A 22,154-nucleotide genomic window follows, 5' to 3' on the forward strand; every position below is an offset into this window, starting at 1 on the left:
ATAGGATGAACTTATATTTGACGAAGGAAGTGTTGGCCCCTCTTATTGGGAAGGGCGAAAGGGATTTGATGTGTCGATTTTGTAATAAGGCCGGGGGGTAACTGAAACCTTAAAACAGAGATTGTTATTTTGAACAGGCCTAACCAAGCAGCCAACTTTGCACTTAGGACATATTTTGGAAAAAGCTAATAGCAAGACCGCGGACGAATGGTGGAAACTCGTGTTAAGCGGAGAGAATGTTTACTTTGTTTTAGAATCAATTCGATTTTTAGTGGGGATCTTTTAAGAGGTCTGTTAAATATTACAATTTGGTTAGAACTATTAGACCTATTTAAGAATTATATGAATGTGTTGGAAGTGTAATAACTATTTGTGTTTCGATTCTGTCCGATTATTCTGTTTTGAGATGTTTAATTTAATATTAGCTATGGAATTTTAAAAGATGGCAAAAGGTTTGTAATGAGCCAAAGGGCACATACTTTTTTTTTTTTTACAAATAAATAAGCAATCCCTTGGGAAATGTAACATGTAATACTCAAATGCCGATGAAAGAACATGATAGAGAGCGTGGGGTGGGGTGGGGAGAATAGGGGTGACGACTAACCCCCTGGTGACCCCTGCATGATGCCCGTGCCCGTCGCCTCCCCTGTCCCAGAACACCGCCAGTTCCTTCCGGGTCCGCCTAGGAGGAAGGAAAGAGGGGGGCGGTCTCATAGGGGCGTTTAACGGACAGGCAGGAGGCCGTCTGAGAGCACAGACACTGGAGGGCGCGAGGACCAGGCTCATGGGCACAGCCGACCCTGGATGCCGCCCCCACGCGGAGACCCTGCTGCCCGCCTGTGCTTGCTCAGTCAGGAGGGAGCAGTTTCCATGGGAACAGAGTTATAAACCAGAAGTGCTACTTAAACTGCCACCGTGTACTTTAGTTTTATGCTTTGTTATTTCATGGAAGTATTACACTTTTTTTTGTATTTTATATCACTTTTGTAAAGTGCGCCATTACTCACTGGGCCACGAACTCCAAGAGGCAAGAAACTCCCAAATGAAGCGGAGAGAGTGGCTGAGCTCAGAAGAAGCGCTCTCTAGCATTGAGGGGTGCGCAGGCCTTCTGCAGCGCCTGGCAGCGCGAGCATGCAAAGCCGACGGGCGCTAGACGTCCCAGCGCCTTTGGGAAGCCTGTGGTAGTGTTATTCTCGCAGGCCGCAATCACCCTCGTTTTTAGTACAAAAGCTTGCTGTAACAATCGAGAGTATTAGTCAATTCCAAACTATTTAAATGGGAAGTTCGAGCTGTACCGACATTTCAGCATCACAGGGCCCGCGTGACAACCTTGCCAGGGTGAGGCCTCTGAGTTCAGCATCACAGGGCCCACGTGACAACCTTGCAAGGGTGAGGCCTCTGAGTTCAGCATTATATGTCCTGCGTGACAACCTTGCCAGGGTGAGGCCTCTGAGTTCAGCATTATATGTCCTGCGTGACAACCTTGCCAGGGTGAGGCCTCTGAGTTCAGCATTATATGTCCTGCGTGACAACCTTGCCAGGGTGAGGCCTCTGAGTTCAGCATTATATGTCCTGCGTGACAACCTTGCCAGGGTGAGGCCTCTGAGTTCAGCATCACAGGGCCCGCGTGACAACCTTGCCAGGGTGAGGCCTCTGAGTTCAGCATCACAGGGCCCACGTGACAACCTTGCCAGGGTGAGGCCTCTGAGTTCAGCATTATATGTCCTGCGTGACAACCTTGCCAGGGTGAGGCCTCTGAGTTCAGCATCACAGGGCCCGCGTGACAACCTTGCCAGGGTGAGGCCTCTGAGTTCAGCATCACAGGGCCCACGTGACAACCTTGCCAGGGTGAGGCCTCTGAGTACAGCATTATATGTCCTGTGTGACAACCTTGCCAGGGTGAGGCCTCTGAGTTCAGCATCACAGGGCCCGAGTGACAACCTTGACAGGGTGAGGTCCTGAGTTCAGCATCACAGGGCCCGAGTGACAACCTTGACAGGGTGAGGTCTCTGAGTTCACCATCATAGGGCCCGCGTGACAACCTTGACAGGGTGAGGTCCTGAGTTCAGCATCACGGGGCCCGCGTGACAACCTTGCCAGGGTGAGGCCTCTGAGTTCAGCATCACAGGGCCCACGTGAAAACCTTGCCAGGGTGAGGCCTCTGAGTTCAGCATTATATGTCCTGCGTGACAACCTTGCAGGGTGAGGCCTCTGAGTTCAGCATCACAGGGCCCGAGTGACAACCTTGACAGGGTGAGGTCCTGAGTTCAGCATCACAGGGCCCGAGTGACAACCTTGACAGGGTGAGGCCTCTGAGTTCAGCATCACAGGACCCGTTTGACAACCTTGACAGAGTGAGGTCCTGAGTTCACCATCATAGGGCCCGCGTGACAACCTTGACAGGGTGAGGCCTCTGCGTTCAGCATCACAGGGTCCGCGTGACAACCTTGACAGGGTGAGGCCTCTGAGTTCAGCATCACAGGACCCGCGTGACAACCTTGCCAGGGTGAGGCCTCTGAGCTCAGCATCAAAGGGTCAGCGTGACAACCTTCACAGGGTGAGGCCTCTGAGTTCAGCATCACAGGGCCCGCTTGACAATCTTGGCAGGGTGAGGCCTCTGAGTTCAGCATCACAGGGCCCGCGTGGCAACCTTGGCAGGGTGAGGCCTCTGAGTTAAGCATCAGAGGGCCACCATGACAACATTGACAGGGTGAGGCCTCTGAGTTCAGCATCATAGGGCCCGCATTACAGGGCCCGTGTGACAACCTTGCCAGGGTGAGGCCTCTGAGTTCCCCATCATAGGGCCCGCGTGACAACCTTGGCAGGGTGAGGCCTCTTAGTTCAGCTTCACAGGGCCTGCGTGACAACCTTGACAGGGTGAGGCCTCTGAGTTCACCATCATAGGGCCCGCGTGACAACCTTCACACGGTGAGGCCTCTGAGCTCAGCATCACAGGGCCCGCGTGACAACCTTGACAGGGTGAGGCCTCTGAGTTAAGCATCAGAGGGCCACCATGACAACCTTGACAGGGTGAGGCCTCTGAGGTCACCATCATAGGGCTCGCGTGACAACCTTGCCAGGGTGAGGCCTCTGAGTTCAGCATCACAGGGCCAGCATGACAACCATGACAGGGTGAGGCCTCGTGACAACCTTGACAGGGTGAGGCCTCTGAGTTCACCATCATAGGGCTTGCACGACAACCTTGACAGGGTGAGGCCTCTGAGTTAAGCATTAGAGGGCCACCATGACAACCTTGGCAGGGTGAGGCCTCTGAGTTCAGCATCACAGGGCCTGCGTGACAACCTTGACAGGGTGAGGCCTCTGAGTTCAGCATCACAGGGCCCGCGTGACAACCTTGGCAGGGTGAGGCCTCTGAGTTCAGCATCAAAGGGCCCGCATGACAACCTTGACAGGGTGAGGTCCTGAGTTCAGCATCACAGGGCCCGCGTGACAACCTTGGCAGGGTGAGGCCTCTGTGTTCAGCATCACAGGGCCCGCGTGACATCCTTGGCAGGGTGAGGCCTCTGAGTTCAGCATCACAGGGCCCGCGTGACAACCTTGACAGGGTGAGGCCTCTGAGTTCAGCATCACAGGGCCGCGTGGCAACCTTGAAAGGCTGAGGCCTTGAGTTCAGCATCACAGGGCCTGCGTGACAACCTTGACAGGGCGAGGCCCCTGAGTTCAGCATCACAAGGCCGGCGTGACAACCTTGACAGGGTGAGGCCTCTGAGTTCAGCATCACAGGGCCCGCGTGACAACCTTGACAGGGTCAGCCACTGAGTTCAGCATCACAGGACCCGTTTGACAACCTTGACAGGGTGAGGTCCTGAGTTCACCATCATAGGGCCCGCGTGACAACCTTGACAGGGTGAGGCCTCTGAGTTGAGCATCACAGGGTCCGCGGGACAACCTTGACAGGGTGATGTCTCTGAGTTCACCATCATAGGGCCAGCATGACAACCTTGACAGGGGGAGGTCACTGAGTTCACCATCATAGGGCCTGCGTGACATCCTTGACAGGGTGAGGCCTCTGAGTTCAGCAGCACAGGGCCCGCGTGACAACCTTGACAGGGTGAGGCCTCTGAGTTCCCCATCATAGGGCCCGCGTGACAACCTTGGCAGGGTGAGGCCTCTGAGTTCAGCATCACAGGGCCTGCCTGACAACCTTGACAGGGTGAGGCCTCTGAGTTCACCATCATAGGGCCCGCGTGACAACCTTCACATGGTGAGGCCTCTGAGTTCACCATCATAGGGCCCGCATGACAACCTTGACAGGGTGAGGCCTCTGAGTTCACCATCATAGGGCCTGCGTGACAACCTTGACAGGGTCAGGCCTCTGAGTTCACCATCATAGGGCCCGCGTGACAACCTTGGCAGGGTAAGGCCTCTGAGTTCAGCATCACAGGGTCCCTGTGACAACCTTGACAGGGTGAGGCCTCTGAGTTCACCATCATAGGGCCCGCGTGACAACCTTGACAGGGTGAGGCCTCTGAGTTAAGCATCAGAGGGCTACCATGACAACATTGACAGGGTGAGGCCTCTGAGTTCAGCATCATAGGGCCCGCATTACAGGGCCCGCGTGACAACCTTGCCAGGGTGAGGCCTCTGAGTTCCCCATCATAGGGCCCGCGTGACAACCTTGACAGGGTGAGGTCCTGAGTTCAGCATCATAGGGCCCGCGTGACAACCTTGACACAGTGAGACCTCTGAGCTCATCATCACAGGGCCACCATGACAACCTTGACAGGGTGAGGCCTCTGAGGTCACCATCATAGGGCTCACATGACAACCTTGCCAGGTTGAGGCCTCTGAGTTCAGCATCACAGGGCCAGCATGACAACCATGACAGGGTGAGGCCTCGTGACAACCTTGACAGGGTGAGGCCTCTGTCTTCACCATCATAGGGCTTGCGCGGCAACCTTGACAGGGTGAGGCCTCTGAGTTAAGCATCAGAGGGCCACCATGACAACCTTGGCAGGGTGAGGTCTCTGAGTTCAGCATCACAGGGCCTGCGTGACAACCTTGACAGGGTGAGGCCTTTGAGTTCAGCATCACAGGGCCCGTGTGACAACCTTGGCAGGGTGAGGCCTCTGAGTTCAGCATCACAGGGCCCGCGTGACAACCTTGACAGGGTGAGGTCCTGAGTTCAGCATCACAGGGCCCGCGTGACAACCTTGGCAGGGTGAGGCCTCTGAGTTCAGCATCACAGGGCCCACGTGACAACCTTGACAGGGTCAGCCACTGAGTTCAGCATCACAGGACCCGTTTGACAACCTTGACAGGGTGAGGTCCTGAGTTCAGCGTCACAGGGCCGGCGTGACAACCTTGACAGGGTGAGGCCTCTGAGTTCAGCATCACAGGGCCTGCGTGACAAGCTTGACAGGGTGAGGTCCTGAGTTCAGCATCACTGGGCCGGCGTGACAACCTTGACAGGGTGAGGTCCTGAGTTCAGCATCACAGGGCCGGCGTGACAACCTTGACAGGGTGAGGCCTCTGAGTTCAGCATCACAGGGCCCGCGTGACAACCTTGCCAGGGTGAGGCCTCTGAGTTCAGCATCACAGGGCCCGCGTGACAACCTTGCCAGGGTGAGGCCTCTGAGTTCAGCATCACAGGACCTGCGTGACAACCTTGACAGGGCGAGGCCCCTGAGTTCAGCATCACAGGGCCGGTGTGACAACCTTGACAGGGCGAGGCCCCTGAGTTCAGCATCACAGGGCCGGTGTGACAACCTTGACAGGGTGAGGCCTCTGAGTTCAGCATCACAGGGCCCGCGTGACAAGCTTGACAGGGTGAGGTCCTGAGTTCAGCATTATATGTCCTGCGTGACAACCTTGCCAGGGTGAGGCCTCTGAGTTCAGCATCACAGGGCCCACGTGACAACCTTGCCAGGGTGAGGCCTCTGAGTTCAGCATTATATGTCCTGCGTGACAACCTTGCCAGGGTGAGGCCTCTGAGTTCAGCATCACAGGGCCCGCGTGACAACCTTGCCAGGGTGAGGCCTCTGAGTTCAGCATCACAGGGCCCACGTGACAACCTTGCCAGGGTGAGGCCTCTGAGTTCAGCATTATATGTCCTGCGTGACAACCTTGCCAGGGTGAGGCCTCTGAGTTCAGCATCACAGGGCCCGCGTGACAACCTTGCCAGGGTGAGGCCTCTGAGTTCAGCATCACAGGGCCCGCGTGACAACCTTGCCAGGGTGAGGCCTCTGAGTTCAGCATCACAGGGCCCACGTGACAACCTTGCCAGGGTGAGGCCTCTGAGTTCAGCATTATATGTCCTGCGTGACAACCTTGCCAGGGTGAGGCCTCTGAGTTCAGCATCACAGGGCCCGCGTGACAACCTTGCCAGGGTGAGGCCTCTGAGTTCAGCATCACAGGGCCCGCGTGACAACCTTGCCAGGGTGAGGCCTCTGAGTTCAGCATCATAGGGCCCGCGTACTACGAACCACATTGAAAATTATTGCTGTTCCGGAGGTTATTTACAACCGGGTTAATTAGTTTGGTAACCCCTCTATGTCGAACCTCATTGGTTACTTATTTCTTATTTTTTATGCAGATCGCATTCAGCCATTAGTCAAGAGGAAGAAAACACCAAGTAGCCGAGATTTCTAAATGAATTCTGTATTCAGCTAGATAGACAGGGAATTGGCTGTTGAACAAAAGACAATTGAACAAGTAACAAAAACACATAGTCAGAAACAAGCATACAAATGATGTGTGTTGATGTATACAAAATAAAAGTGTAGTTAGAAAAGGCAGCTCAAAAGTACAGGCCTAAATACATATGTTCAGAAATCATGTGGTGTTGACCCAGAATCAGAAAAGGAAGCAGGGAGGGAAATGAAGGGGAAACAACCAATTAGAAAGAAAGAAATTGGCAAAAATATGAACACAAGCTTTATAAAGGAATAGCAGTAGCGTGGGACAGGTTGTGGAAACAGAACACTGAGTTAAACTCTCAATGTCTTTCTCATCTTTAGGATTGTCAGATTGTCAATCCTCATTGTGAATGCTTATTGTAATACGAACACAAATACAAACAATACAAAGTCAGTCACAATACAGCTCGGGAACGGCTTCGTTTCCCGAGATCAAATCTGCTAACGCAGTGGGGGAACTGAAGTGGAGGCAGGGTCTTGTGTCCTGGATTAGACAAAAAGCCTGTGCGCCCCTCACATATCTTGCGTTTCGGCAGATAGAGCAAAAACAAACAAGAGTTAAAGGTTCTGCCTTCGTCAGGGCAGCAGACGTGAATTCCTGCAGTGTAGAAAGAGGAGTGAAAACATGAAGTGTAACCAATCAGGTTTGCATTGGTGGGTGTTAAAAAACATGTCAAAGGTGAATTTATCTAGATAGGGAAAGAGAAGTGTCGCTATAAACGGCGATAGCATGTGATAAACTCCATGCTCTTTACACTGCAATGGCCTTGCCCCCAGTGGAGGAGAAAAGAGAGGAGTTAAAGTTACTTTCCTGCCACCCATGCACTGGCATCTCACCACGTGCACCACCCCCCCACCCCCGGGCTCAAAAGTCACTAGGTGTGCAGTCATCCAGGAACAAGGGTGAGCATCTGAGGGGAGCTGGAGGAGGGGTTCCCACTTGTTTGGATGCTCCAGTTGTACAATGTCAGGTAGATCGAAGAGGTACAGTCCTAGCCTGAAAAGTGGTCTGGAGTGCCAGTAGCAGTCCAGGAAAGGACCGTCAAATGTCTACGGCTCGACTTGAGTGCAGGTGGACAAAAAAAGAGGGGGGGGAATGACGTGGGGCTGCTTGCGCAACCCATTTTAAGGATGTGCATGCAGAAATAAATACGCTCCCAGTCCTTTAGTTTATGTCCCAGGTCCGTTTAACCGGATGGAAGTTGTACATCGGGGCGGTGGAAGAAGTTGCGATCGTGCTTGGCGGACTCCGTGAAGTGAAGAGGCACACCAAAAACACCGACCTGGCGTGGAGAGGAAACCATAGGTCAGGCTACGCTTGCTTGGCACGTGTACCTGAAGCCAGCCGGATGGTGTAAGGGCAGGGGAGTTGCTAGGTCTGGAAAAGATCCGGGGCTAAGCTGATGTCTGAGCTGTTGGGACTGGGGGCTAGCTAGTCTTTTGGCTGTAGCTCCTGAGATTCTATCCGGGGCTACAACTAAAAGATCAGGGGCTATAGCCCCCTTAGCCCCCCCCCCCTCCCCCCAGCAACGCCCCTGTGTAAGGGTAAAGTTATAGGCTGGCGGGCACGGCTAGCAGCTGACGCCGCTGGTATCGGGCTTCTTCCAGGTTTCAAATCTGCAAAGTGCGGGCATAGTCAGGCTGGACAGTGCCTGGCTGGTAGACTGAGGGAAAGGAGGGGCCTCATATGCGCCATTTACCCGTTGATTCTCACTCCTGCTAGGGGAGGAGGCACATGGTGTGTGTTGCTGCTCGGTAAGAGCCAATTGGCTCAAATTTCGCCATCCATTGTTATAGTGAGAGGCGGAAGTACTGATATTAAGCATTACCTGGCAGCTGGCTGGGAGGAAAGAAGGCTCGGCCGAGATTGCGTATTGCATAGGTGCGTGTCATCTGTGGGCTGGGGGCGCATGGACGAAACAAACACACATGCGCGGCCCATTCATTCTTAGAATGCAGGGAAACTGTGCCCTGTGTTGCTTGCGAAGCAAGTGCACTGGATGAATAGAGCGAGCTAATGTAAACGGACTCCATGGTGTAGGGAAAAACAAGTTACGGCCATTGGGCAGCCGCCTACTTGCTAATGTGTGTGCACAGTGTACAAAGTGTATGTATAGAGTCACCAACTTGGGTACAGAGCACTACCCAATGTGGTCTGGTGTGCAGGGGGTTGATTGCTTGTTAGAACAACCCCAAGGTTCAGACCGGATTGGCATGGGTTCTCCTGCAAGTGTGCTAGTATTCACGACTGGGGGATGTATAGCTCATTGGCCCTCATTAGGACCCTGGCGCTAAGGGGTTTGCGCCAGCGTTAGCTGCGCCGACCCCTTACCGCCAACTACGAGTTCCCATAGCGCCATGGTCATTTTTCCGCCCGCTTTTTGCGGGCGTAAAAATCCATGGCGCTATGGGACCTCGGTGTTAATTACGCCACCGTAGTGTACGGTGGCGTAATTAACACCTTCCCCACTCCCATTGAGCCCTATGGGGCCGAAATGGGAATGGGGAAGGGTAAATGGGTCAATGGGGACTTACCGCCCCGCCGACCTCGGAATGGGGCGGTAAGTCCGCCATCCGCCATGGCGTGAAGGGACTTTGCGCCATGGCGGAAAAGTCCGCCGATGGCGGAAAAAATCCGCCAGGGTCGTAATGAGGGCCATTGAGTCCATTCTCAAAGGAATCCAATTTGTGAATCCATGTTTGAAAGTCTGGTCTGGATATTTGGGCCAAAGGTGATTTTCTCTAAGACCCACCATAAAAGGTCGTCGGCTGTGTGCCGGGTCTCCATATAGTCGGTTACCATGGGTGATGGAGTATGTTTGCACCGGATCCTAGATCGGTGCTCGCAGATCCTAGTTCCTACCTTACGCATAGTCTGGCCTACATAGTGGTGCCCACAGGGGCATTGGGTACAGTACACCACTACACAGATTTTACAGTTTGAATGGTGCTTGAGGGTCCACTGCTTTTCTCCAATGGGGAATGTTTGAATTTTCTTTGTAAATCTACAAACTGAGCAGGACCCACGGGGGTAGTGTCCTGTTACCTTGCGAGGATTCCAAAGCCCTGGATGGGGGGTGTCGCATACGTACATTGAGTGAACTAACGGTTCCTTAACATTTCTTGCTCGCTTGAAAGCGAATCTTGGTGGCGGTTCATCTGGCAGTTGTAGTTTGAGTATCGGCCAGTATTTGTGGATCACCTTTTTGATGGAATTTGGACCATGTGTGGTCATGCATGTGATTCTATCGGATTGTGCCTGGTCTTGTGAGGATCCCGATTCCAGAAGTATGTCTCGATCTGTGAATCTGACTCTTTTCTTTGCAGTTGAAACCAATTTTTTGGGGTATCCTCTCAATTTACGTCCCTCAGCCAAAAAATTCAGAGTTGGTATGGAAATCCATAGGGCCCGCGTGACAACCTTGACAGGATGAGGCCTCTGAGTTCAGCATGAAAGGGGATGCATGACAACCATGACAATGTGAGGCCTCTGAGTTTAGCATCACAGGGTGTTCATGACAGGGCCCGCGTGACAACCTTAACAGGGTGAGGCCTCTGAGTTCACCATCATAGGGCCCGCATGACAACCATGACAGGATGAGGCCTCTGAGTTTAGCATCACAGGGTGTTCATGACAGGACCCACTGACAACCTTAACAGTGTGAGGGCTCTGAGTTCAGCATCACAGGGTGTTCATGACAGGGCCCGCGTGACAACCATGACAGGGTGAGGCCTCTGAGTTTAGCATCACAGGGTGTTCATGACAGGGCCCGCGTGACTACCTTGGCAAGTTGACGCTTCAGAAGGACTGCGTGACATCCTTGGCCGGGGGACCTATAACGTCCCAGTCCTTATATCCTCTTCACGATTCAAATGCTGAGCCCTGAGGACGTTGAGCCGAGAGAGCTTGAAATTGTGTGGCTCAACTCTTGCCACAGAGGGTCACCTTTGCCATGCAAATGCCCCACCCTCGCACTAAGGTCGCAGTCCCTGTGGGGTGAGAGCATGGTATTGGCCACACTGCACTGCCAACATTCACCATTAACCCCAAATCAGACAAGGGGGGCCGCAGTTGGTGATCTGTTAAAGTGGGCCACCCAGTGCCTAGAGACCACAGGTTCAGGCACCAGGGGTGCCAGCTGATACCCCTTACTTCCCGCTTGCACCCCAGGTAATTCTTCTGTGACCCTAAGTTAAAATGTCAAAGGGGCAACAACATCAAAGCGAAGATGCAGGGGGTTGACTCTTTCTTCAAATATACAAAAAAGGTAGCAGGCGCCCCTCTCTCGAAAGAACAAGGCATGATAACCTGTTCAGTGGTTATTAACCACATTGAGAGTTCGCTGCCATCTGCTTTTTGCTCACTGTACCTTCACAGATGGGAAATAACCATTTGCATATCAGTCTTTGTCCCGCCCACAAGGGCAGTCCAGCACCAAAATGCTATGGCAATTCCTCTCTGAACAAGAGTACCATCAGCAAATCCATACACGTGTTTCAGCCTTGTTGGGCCTCATCAGTGAGGTGAAGCTGAGCCTCTCTAAGCACAGTGAGCAGGGAGTCCACGTCTGGTTGCCCCCAGGTAACCTAGGGTGACCAACCCCAAGTTCCTTTCAAAAATACAAAAAAGGTAGCAGGCGCCCCTCTCTCGAAAGAACAAGGCATGAAAACCTGTTCAGTGGATATTTCCCATCTGTGAAGGTACAGTGAGCAAAAAGCAATGGCTACGAACTCTCAAAGTGGTTAATAACCACTGAACAGGTTTTCATGCCTTGTTCTTTCGAGAGAGGGGCGCCTGCTACCTTTTTTCTATTTTTGAAAGGAACTTGGGGTTGGTCACCCTAGGTTACCTGGGGGCAACCAGACGTGGACTCCCTGCTCACTGTGCTTAGAGAGGCTCAGCTTCACCTCACTGATGATGCCCAACAAGGCTGAAACACGTGTATGGATTTGCTGATGGTACTCTTGTTCAGAGAGGAATTGCCATAGCATTTCGGTGCTGGACTGCCCTTGTGGGCGGGACAAAGACTGATATGCAAATGGTTATTTCCCATCTGTGAAGGTACAGTGAGCAAAAAGCAGATGGCAGCGAACTCTCAATGTGGTTAATAACCACTGAACAGGTTATCATGCCTTGTTCTTTCGAGAGAGGGGCGCCTGCTACCTTTTTTGTATCTTTCTTCAAATATACGTAACCGGTGAATTCAGAGCACATTTTTCTAGAGTACTTTCATAAAAGGCCACGGTAAATAGAGACGTTTCCCCCGGGGATCTTTTTAAACAACCCCTACCCCCTGCATCTTCCCCCACTCAGCTGCCTTACCCCACTGCAGCAGCAACTGTAGGCACCACCCACCAAACACATATGCTGAGGATCAGAGGTGCGTCAGAGTGCAGGTGTCAAGGAGTGCTGCATACCGGCTGTACCCACCAGACGCATCTGCTCAGGATCAGAGGTGCGTCAGAGTGCAGGCGTCAGGGAGTGCTGCATACTGGCTACCAGAATCTTCTGCTCAGGATCAGAGGTGCGTCAGAGTGCAAGCATCAGAGAGTGTTGCAGACCGGCGGAGCCCAACAGACACATCTGCCCCGGAGTAGAGGTGCATCAGAGTGCAGGCGTCAGAGAGTGCTGCAGACCGGCGGAGCCCACCAGACACATCTGACCAGGAGCAGAGGTGCATCCGAGTGCAGGCGTCAGAGAGTGCTGCAGACCGGCGGAGCCCACCAGACGCATCTGCCCAGGATCAGAGGTGCGTCAGAGTGCAGGCGTCAGGGAGTGCTGCATACCGGCTGTACCCACCAGACGCATCTGCTCGGGATCAGAGGTGCGTCAGAGTGCAGGCGTCAGGGAGTGCTGCATACCGGCTGTACCCACTAGACACATCTGCTCAGGATCAGAGGTGCGTCAGAGTGCAGGCGTCAGGGAGTGCTGCATACCGGCTGTACCCACCATACGCATCTGCTCAGGATCAGAGGTGCGTCAGAGTGCAGGCGTCAGGGAGTGCTGCATACCGGCTGTACCCACCAGACGCATCTGCTCAGGATCAGAGGTGCGTCAGAGTGCAGGCATCAGGGAGTGCTGCAATCCGGCTGTACCCTCCAGACGCATCTGCTCAGGATCAGAGGTGCGTCAGAGTGCAGGCGTCAGGGAGTGCTGCATACCGGCTGTACCCACCAGACGCATCTGCTCAAGATCAGATGTGCGTCAGAGTGCAGGCGTCAGGGAGTGCTGCATACCGGCTACCAGAATCTTCTGCTCAGGATCAGAGGTGCGTCAGAGTGCAGGTGTCAAGGAGTGCTGCATACCGGCGGAGCCCACCAGACACATCTGCCCCGGAGTAGAGGTGCATCAGAGTGCAGGCGTCAGAGAGTGCTGCAGACCGGCGGAACCCACCAGACACATCTGCTCAGGATCAGTGGTGCGTCAGAGTGCAGCCGTCAGAGAGTGCTGCAGAACGGCTGTACCGGTACCACTCACATATGAGCTGGTGCATATTGTGCCTACACAAATACAGTGCTGAGATTTAGAAACCAGCTCCTGGGTTCTGGCCGCCAGCCAGGAAGTAGGAGCTACCTCTGGGGAACGAGGAGCTCCAATCAGCTCCCTGTTATCCAGCTTCACCCCGAAAGGAAGGAGCTACCTTCCGATCAGCTCCTGGGTTCCAGCATCCCCAAGGAAGTAGGAGCTACCTCTGGGGAACGAGGGGCTGGAAGCAGCTCCTGGGTATCCAGAATCCCCAAGGAAGTGGGAGCTACCTCTGGGGAACGAGGGGCTGGAAGCAGCTCCTGGGTATCCAGAATCCCCAGGGAAGTGGGAGCTACCTCTGGGGAACGAGGGGCTGAAAGCAGCTCCTGGGTACCCAGAATCCCCAGGGAAGTGGGAGCTACCTCTGGGGAACGAGGGGCTGGAAGCAGCTCCTGGGTATCCAGAATCCCCAGGGAAGTGGGAGCTACCTCTGGGGAACGAGGGGCTGGAAGCAGCTCCTGGGTATCCAGCATCCCCAAGGCAGTAGGAGCTACCTCTGGGGAACGAGGGGCTGGAAGCAGCTCCTGGGTATCCAGAATCCCCAAGGAAGTAGGAGCTACCTCTGGGGAACGAGGGGCTGGAAGCAGCTCCTGGGTATCCAGCATCCCCAAGGAAGTAGGACCTACCACTGGGGAATAAGGAGCTAGGAGGAGATCCTGGGTATCCAGCATTTCACAGGAAGTAGGAGCTACCTCTGGGGAATGAGGAGCTAGAAGCAGCTCCTTTGTATACAACATCTCTCAGGAAGTAGGAGCTACCCCTGAGGAACGGGGAGCCACTATGTAGCAAATCACATACGTGACTTCCACTTTACATGCACCGTGCACCTCTGTGTCCAACATCTTCTTGCTAATGTATTGCAGAGTTGATTTGAGGCTATCTATTGGTACTTGCAAAGCCAGAGTTAAGGTCACTGGGGATGTGTGTAAGGCATCAGTTTGCCAGGAGAGTCAAAAGCAGCTCCTGCTAGATGCTAATGTGGGGCTCATCAGACTCTTCTCGGATACAAGCAGGAGCTACATAGCGCCCAGAAGCGTGGATCGCTGTAATGCTAGCAGCAACCAGTCTAGCGCTCTGGAAGCAGGTGTCCGGGTCCTTGCACTGACTTCCATGACACCCTCATCTTCGCACTGTCTAACAACATCAAAAAGACTTCACAGGTCATACTCCTGGGCGACTTCAACTTGGGGCTCAATGACCCTAAGGACCCCCTTGCCAAAACCCTCAAGAACGCCCTATCCACCTTGGGCTTTGCGCAATCTGTCTCTGACTCCACCCACATCAAGGGGCGCACCCTCGACTGGATCAGTCAACATAGCTGCTCACTACTTGTCACGGAAAACACGCCCGTCCCATGGTCTGACCACCACTACATCCAATTCAACCTTCGCACCAAAAAAGAGACCAACTCACCTCCCGCCCCCTGCCCAGCTACTCTCGCCAGGAGCTCCCGCCAGCTCACAGCCGAGAATCTAGCACCCTACCTCCGCAACCCCGCCCTGCAGGCCCCATTCTCCAACAACCCAGAAACCCTAGCCAACACTTTCAAAGAAGTCATCACCCAAGCAGTTGACGCCGTTGCGCCACTGACGCTCAAAAAAGCTAAGAAAACCAAACACGTTAATTCATGGTTCTCCAAAGAACTCCTTGAACAACGGGCACAAAAGAGGACTGCCCTCTCCATTTGGAAAGCTAACCCTTCAGAAACCACCAAAAATGCGTTCAAAGCCATCTCTAAATCCTACAAAACTAACATCACCCTAGCTAAAGCTGCCTCCTTCAACGCTAGGATCTACGACGCCAAATCTGGGTCAAAGGAAATTTTCACCATATTCAGGGAACTGGAAAAACCATCCTCTCCTCCTCCTGCTCTCATCAAAGATGACAACTGGTGCAATAGCATTCAATCCGCAATGCTAGACAAGCTTAACACTCTTCAAACTAAAATTCGTGGCCACCAAAAAGCCCTTTCCCGCCTCATAGCTAACCTACATAGTCAACCCACCACACCGTCCACCACTAATCCTTCTCCATCTTTTGACTTCAAAGATATTACTGAGCACGAGGTCATCACCCTGCTCAAGTCCATCAAACCCTCCAACTGTAAGGGAGATGCCTGTCCAGCTAGTCTCATTAAAGACTCAGCACAGATCCTAGCTCCTTTCCTTACAGCATTCATTAATTCATCCTTCCAGTCTGGCCACGTTCCAACCGGACTTAAGGAGGCCTGGGTACGCCCACTCCTCAAAAAACCCTCGCTGGACCCAACGATCCCGGGGAATTATCGACCTATCACCACTGTACCCTTCCTGCTGAAAATCTTGGACAAAGCAGCTTACCTGCAAGTCCAAAAGTTCCTTGAAGAAAACCGTCTCCTTGGCCTGCGGCAATCTGGCTTCCGCCCACGACACGGCACCGAAACGGCTCTCTTGGACCTAAAGAACCAAATGGACGATCTAAGAGACGCAGGGAAACCTGCTCTCCTTCTGCTCCTGGATCTATCCGCCGCCTTTGACCTGGTGGACCACAACACCTTGTGTCACCATCTAGCTACCCAAGCTAACTTTTCCCCCAAAGCTTGTGAATGGATTTCCTCCTTCCTCCATGAAAGGGCCATGAAAGTCTTCTCCGACTCAGCCTGTGCCACCCCTAGCCACATCACCTGCGGTGTGCCTCAGGGCTCATGTATCGCGCCTACGCTCTACAACCTCTTCACGAGGCCACTGTTCAGCATCCTTGACTCCCTGGGCATCTCGTATACCAACTATGCGGATGACACCCAGGTCCTCATCCCACTCACAGGCGACTACCTGGCGGATACTAATACTCTTACCACCATCTACTCCACTATCCAATCATGGATGGCAGACAACTGGCTATGCCTCAATAGTGAAAAAACCGAACTCCTCCTCATAGGAGCACCTTCCACGCTGGGGAACCTCGGTGTACAGTACTCTTCCTTCACTATTGACAACATTCCCATCAAGGTCTCCAATCATGTGAAGACACTCGGAGTCTACCTAGACTCCGACTTGTCAATGGATAGACAGGTCAATGCCATTGCCTCCTCCTCAGCCTATTACTCGAAAGTCCTCAACGCTGCCAGACCTCTCCTGTCACGCCAGAATTGCCTCACCATTGCCAGGGCAATAATTGGATCTAGGCTGGACTACTGTAATGCCCTACTCGTTGGGACCTCCAATAAGAACCTGGCCAAACTTCAGCTAGTTCAAAATAATGCACTTAGGGCTGCCACAGGCACCGCGAGAAAAGACCACATCTCAGAAGTCAGAAGACAGGCACACTGGCTTCCGGTGAAAGAGAGGATTGTTTTCAAAACACTTGCCCTCACCCACAAATGCCTCCATGAACTTGCTCCACCCTACCTGACCCAAAGAATCACCAAGCACTCTGCCACCAGACCATTAAGAACGTGCTATTCCAACACGATTGTCACGCCCAAATCACGCAAGGTGCGTGCCGGTGGTGCCAGCTTTCCCACGCGGGCCGCCACCCACTGGAACGCACTGCCACCTCACATCAGAATGATTGAATCCCACCAAGCCTTCCGCAAAGCTGTTAAAACCAAGCTCTTTGTATGAAAAGTACCTGACTGCATTCTGTCACTGTATTATGATTATCATTCTTCACTTGTAACTATGCCTGTAATTATGTATCCATAAGACCTCTCGTCTCATGCATATCTGCTGAATTAAGAATCCAACACTTACTTGTAACAGCGCCTCGATGCCCATGGGCTGCAAGTGCGCTATACAAATGTGAATAAATAAATAAATAAATAAATAAATATTTGCATGCTCCGCCTAGAGTGCAACGCCTCAGAGGTGTCTCGCGCTGGTGCTCGAGGCTTTGCGACACTCCACCTTCCCTTGCTCGGAAAAAGATGGCTCAGCATTTGAGAGACAGTTGCGAAAACAGAGACTCATTGCATTCCATCTTTAATGTGCTTTTGGTGGCCTCAACCAAAGTATGTATGTTAATCTGTCCGCTCTAGCGGTCGCAGAATGCCTGACAGCAATTGCAGAGGCACGGAGTGCATGTCAATCACTTGCTCAGCCACTCCATTCCTAATTCCATGTCACGTGTCACGGCAAGCCCGCCCATCTCCCACTGTGTCACAGAATGCCTGGCCCATCTCTCACTGTGTCACATAACGCCTGGTCCATCGCTTACTATGTCACAGAATGCCTGTTCCATCTCTTACTGTACCACAGAATGCCTAGTCCATCTCTTACTGTGTCACAGAATACCTGGTCCATCTCTTACTATGTCACAGAATGCCTGGTCCATTTCTTACTGTGGTACAGAATGCCTGGTCCATCTCTTACTGTACAACAGAATACCCAGTCCATCTCTCACTGTGCCACAGAATGCTTGGGCTATCTCTTACTGTGTCACAGAATGCATGGTCCATCTCTTACTGTACCACAGAATGCCTGGTCCATCGCTTACTGTATCACAGAATGCTTGGTCCATCTCTCACTGTGTCACAGAATACCTGGTCCATCTCTTACTATGTAACAGAATGCCTGGTCCATCTCTTACTGTACCACAGAATGCCTGGTCCATCTCTTACTGTACAACAGAATACCCGGTCCATCTCTTACTGTGTCACATAATGCCTGGTCCATTTCTTACTGTGCCACAGAATACCTGATCCATCTCTTACTGTACAACAGAATACCCAGTCCATCTCTTACTGTGTCACAGAATACCTGGTCCATCTCTTACTATGTCACAGAATGCCTGGTCCATTTCTTACTGTGGTACAGAATGCCTGGTCCATCTCTTACTGTACAACAGAATACCCAGTCCATCTCTCACTGTGCCACAGAATGCTTGGGCTATCTCTTACTGTGTCACAGAATGCATGGTCCATCTCTTACTGTACCACAGAATGCCTGGTCCATCGCTTACTGTATCACAGAATGCTTGGTCCATCTCTCACTGTGTCACAGAATACCTGGTCCATCTCTTACTATGTAACAGAATGCCTGGTCCATCTCTTACTGTACCACAGAATGCCTGGTCCATCTCTTACTGTACAACAGAATACCCGGTCCATCTCTTACTGTGTCACATAATGCCTGGTCCATTTCTTACTGTGCCACAGAATACCTGATCCATCTCTTACTGTACAACAGAATACCCAGTCCATCTCTCACTGTGCCACAGAATGCTTGAGCCATCTCTTACTGTGTCACAGAATGCCTGATCCATCTCTTACTGTACCTCAGAATACTTAGTCCATCTCTTACTGTGTCACAGAATGCCTGGTCCATCTCTTGCTGTGTCACAGAATGCCTAGTACATCTCTTACTGTGTCACAGAATGCCTGGTGCATCTCTTGCTGTGTCACAGAATGCCTGGTCCATCTCTTGCTGTGTCACAGAATGCCTAGTACATCTCTTACTGTGTCACAGAATGCCTAGTACATCTCTTACTGTGTCACAGAATGCCTGATCCATCTCTTACTGTGCCACAGAATGTCTGGTACATCTCTTACTGTGCTACAGAATACCTGACCTTCCGGTGCTCTGGAACAAATTGTCTGAGCCTCAGTAACTGTGTCACAGAATGCCTGGTCCATTGCTTAATGTACCACAGAATGTCTTATCTTCCGGTGCTCTGGAACAGATTGCCTGAGCCTCAGTGACTGTGTCACCGAATGCTGGTCTATCTCTTACTATGTCACAGAATGCCTGGTACACCTCTTACTGTGTCAGAGAATGCCTGGTCCATCTCTTACTATGGCACATAATGCCCGGTCCATCTCTCACTGTGCCACAGAATGCCTGATCTTCCGGTGCTCTGGAAAAGATTGGCTGAGCCTCAGTGGCGGTGTCACAGAATTTCTGGCCGATCTCTTACTGTGCCTCAGAATACCTTGGCATCAGCTGCTGTATCACCAGAGAATGCCCGAGCATTAGTCATAGTGCCACAGAGTGCCAGTGCATTGGTTACAGTACCACCCAATGCCTGAACAACATATACTGTTCCACAGATTACCTTGGCATCAGCTGCTGTGTAAACACAGAATGCCTGAGCAACAGTCACAGTGCCACAGAGTGCCCATGCATCGGATACAGTGCCACACAATGCCTGAACAACATTTACTGTGCCACGGAAAACCTTGGCAACAGCTGCTGTATCACCACAGAATGCCCGAGCATCTGCCATATTTTCACAGAATGCCTGAGAATCAGTCACAGTGCCACAGAGTGCCCGTGTATCAGTCACACTGCCATGTTATTCCTCAACAACATTTACTGTGCCAAAGAATACCTTGGCATCAGCTGCGGTATCACCACAAAATGCCTGAGCACTAGTCACAGTGCCACAGAGTGCATGTACAACATTTACTGTGCCACAGAATACCTTGGCATCAGCTGGTGTAGCACCACAGAATGCCTGAGCATCTGTCACAGAGCCACAGTGTGCCCGTGTATCGGTTACAGTGGCACACAATGCATGTGAAACATTTACTGTGCCACAGAATACCTTGGCATCAGCTGCTCTATCACCACAGAATACCTTGGCATCAGCTGCTCTATCACCAGAGAATGCCCGAGCATTAGTCACAGAGCCACAGTGTGCCCGTGTATCGGTTACAGTGGCACACAATGCATGTGAAACATTTACTGTGCCACAGAATACCTTGGCATCAGCTGCTCTATCACCACAGAATACCTTGGCATCAGCTGCTCTATCACCAGAGAATGCCCGAGCATTAGTCACAGAGCCACAGTGTGCCCGTGTATCGGTTACAGTGGCACACAATGCATGTGAAACATTTACTGTGCCACAGAATACCTTGGCATCAGCTGCTCTATCACCACAGAATACCTTGGCATCATCTGCTCTATCACCACAGAATGCCTGAGCATCTGTCATAGTGCCAAAGAATGCCTGAGTATCGGTTACAGTGCAAGTACAAAGATGTATTGTGTGGATATGCGTTTCCCACCTGGGAGCACTACATCACCCATTGAATGTGAATTCATCATCTTGTATCACAGCCTCACTTATTGGGCCTCATCACGAGTTGGGCGGTATCCTGGCTGTAATACCGCCCAACTGTAATAGCGTGAGCGCCAACCGGTCCGGCGTTATTACCACCGGATCACGGGTTGGGCGTTAACTGTAAATCCCCATTCCCCAGTAGGTCCATTGGACCCAAAGGGGAATCTTCACCACTAATACCGCACGCTGATACAGCCGGTGGTAATAAATGGCGCTAAATGAGATTTTCACCTCCAGAAAAAAACAGAAGGTAAATCAGTCCATTTAGCGACCAACTCGTGGTAGGGCCAGCCCTAAAATGCAGCATTCCCGCCACATTTTAGAGCTACAGACCAACTTGTGATGAGGCCCATTGTGCGTGTGTCACGCTTCACAGTAAAGACTTGCTTGCTGTGCAACTGTCATACGTTAGACCGCAGTCCCACTCATTTAGTGTAAAGCCTTGCAGAGTAGCCTGCCACTCATAGAGTGTGGCTTAAGTCTTCCGACAGGGGGCGTGTACCATGCAGAATCACACAGTAAATGTGTGTTCGTCCTCTTCACAGGAGAACCAAGTGTGGCAGACAGTGGGGAAGCTGAAACCCTAAATGACCACTTGATAATAGATTTTAACCTGTGTGTCTCCAAGTCATATGGGGGTGGCTAAGTGTGGCTTGGAAGCAGCCCTACATTAGGACACTGCCCTTTCAATCAGGCTTCTTTCCCACTTGTTGGAAGTTATCTGGGCGTGACCCTTCTAATGTGTCAGCAGAGTGATTGTGGGTGCGAGCGCAGCACACAGGGTACTTGTGACCAGAGGATGACTAATGTAGGTTATTTTATTGGGATCTGCGCCGTGCACCACTGTCATTTGTATGGTCTTCAAGCACTCGGGTGGATCTGAGAGAGAGCCGGGGTGGGGCGAGGCTAATGGAAAGGAAGGGAACATACAGGACCGGTCAAGCTTTGGCAGCTCCCGGAGCATGTCAACAACATTCTGCACCTGCCCTGGTGGCCCCCCACCCATGGTCACTGCAGGGGGGGGGTACATTTTGTTGCTCTGCTAAATAGAGTGCAGCTGCAAAATCAACGGAGGCGCTCTATTTAATGAAATGCTTAACGCCCCGCTCCCATGCTGGAGAGGGCAGTTAATCATTCAATAAACCACGGCTGTCAAACCAGCAATGGGCCTGCCTTTCAAAGGCTGCCCCCTGCTGGTTTAGCATCGTGCCCTATTGTTAAAAAAAGCATGCTGTTCATTACACTAGGGCGCCTGGCGTGCCTTCACCCATCAAGCCAGCTCAGGGGAACCCTTCAAAGACTCCCCCCAAGCTGGCGTTGCAGCCGGGGTAACGTGGCGCCCGGGCGGTCACCCGGGTGTCCCGGGTGTCCCGGGCCCAAAGCCGGCCAGGGAACACTCAAGGTAATGACTGCTTGTGTACCCAGCGCCAGCAGTCTCTTCACTGAGACCCTGGAAGGTGCCAGGCCTCAATGAAAGGGTCCCACGTGCTCGTGACCTCTGCTTAGACACCCTGCACCTCACTTGAGTGATAGAAATAAGTGTATACAGTGAACATTCTAGCTCAAAAGCAATGCGCCCAGGCTGTGTTTTAAGAAAACGATTGACTTATAAAAAGAAAAGCAAAGGAAGAGGTTCCTTGAAAGACCCAGTCCGTAGTAATACGATAATATTATCATGTTGTAAGATGTTTAAGAGGCTTGACCGCATGCTGCCTCCCAGACATGATCTGCCTGGATTCACAAGGATCTTCATCCAATCAGATCAACAATGACAGTGATAACTTTAATTAGCACATGGCGATTGTTAATGCCCTCCTCTTAGCCAATGGGAATGTTCAGAGAGTAATATTAGCTTTAAATAAAAGAAATGTCTAATAATCTGCCTCTATAGGTGGAATGGACCGTCTTCACCTCCTGTGTTGTGT

At 52.1% G+C, this 22,154-nt stretch overlaps 1 protein-coding gene across 1 annotated transcript in view; it reads left to right on the forward strand.

The window, feature by feature from the left end:
* TMEM132B (transmembrane protein 132B) overlaps window positions 1-22,154 on the forward strand; it is a 2,267,570-nt gene that overhangs the window by 1,908,060 nt on the left and 337,356 nt on the right. The gene's annotated exons all lie outside the window — the stretch shown is intronic.

This window comes from Ambystoma mexicanum, chromosome 10 (assembly GCF_040938575.1).
Source record: "Ambystoma mexicanum isolate Mex_15411 chromosome 10, UKY_AmexF1_1, whole genome shotgun sequence".
Lineage (NCBI taxonomy): Eukaryota > Metazoa > Chordata > Amphibia > Caudata > Ambystomatidae > Ambystoma > Ambystoma mexicanum.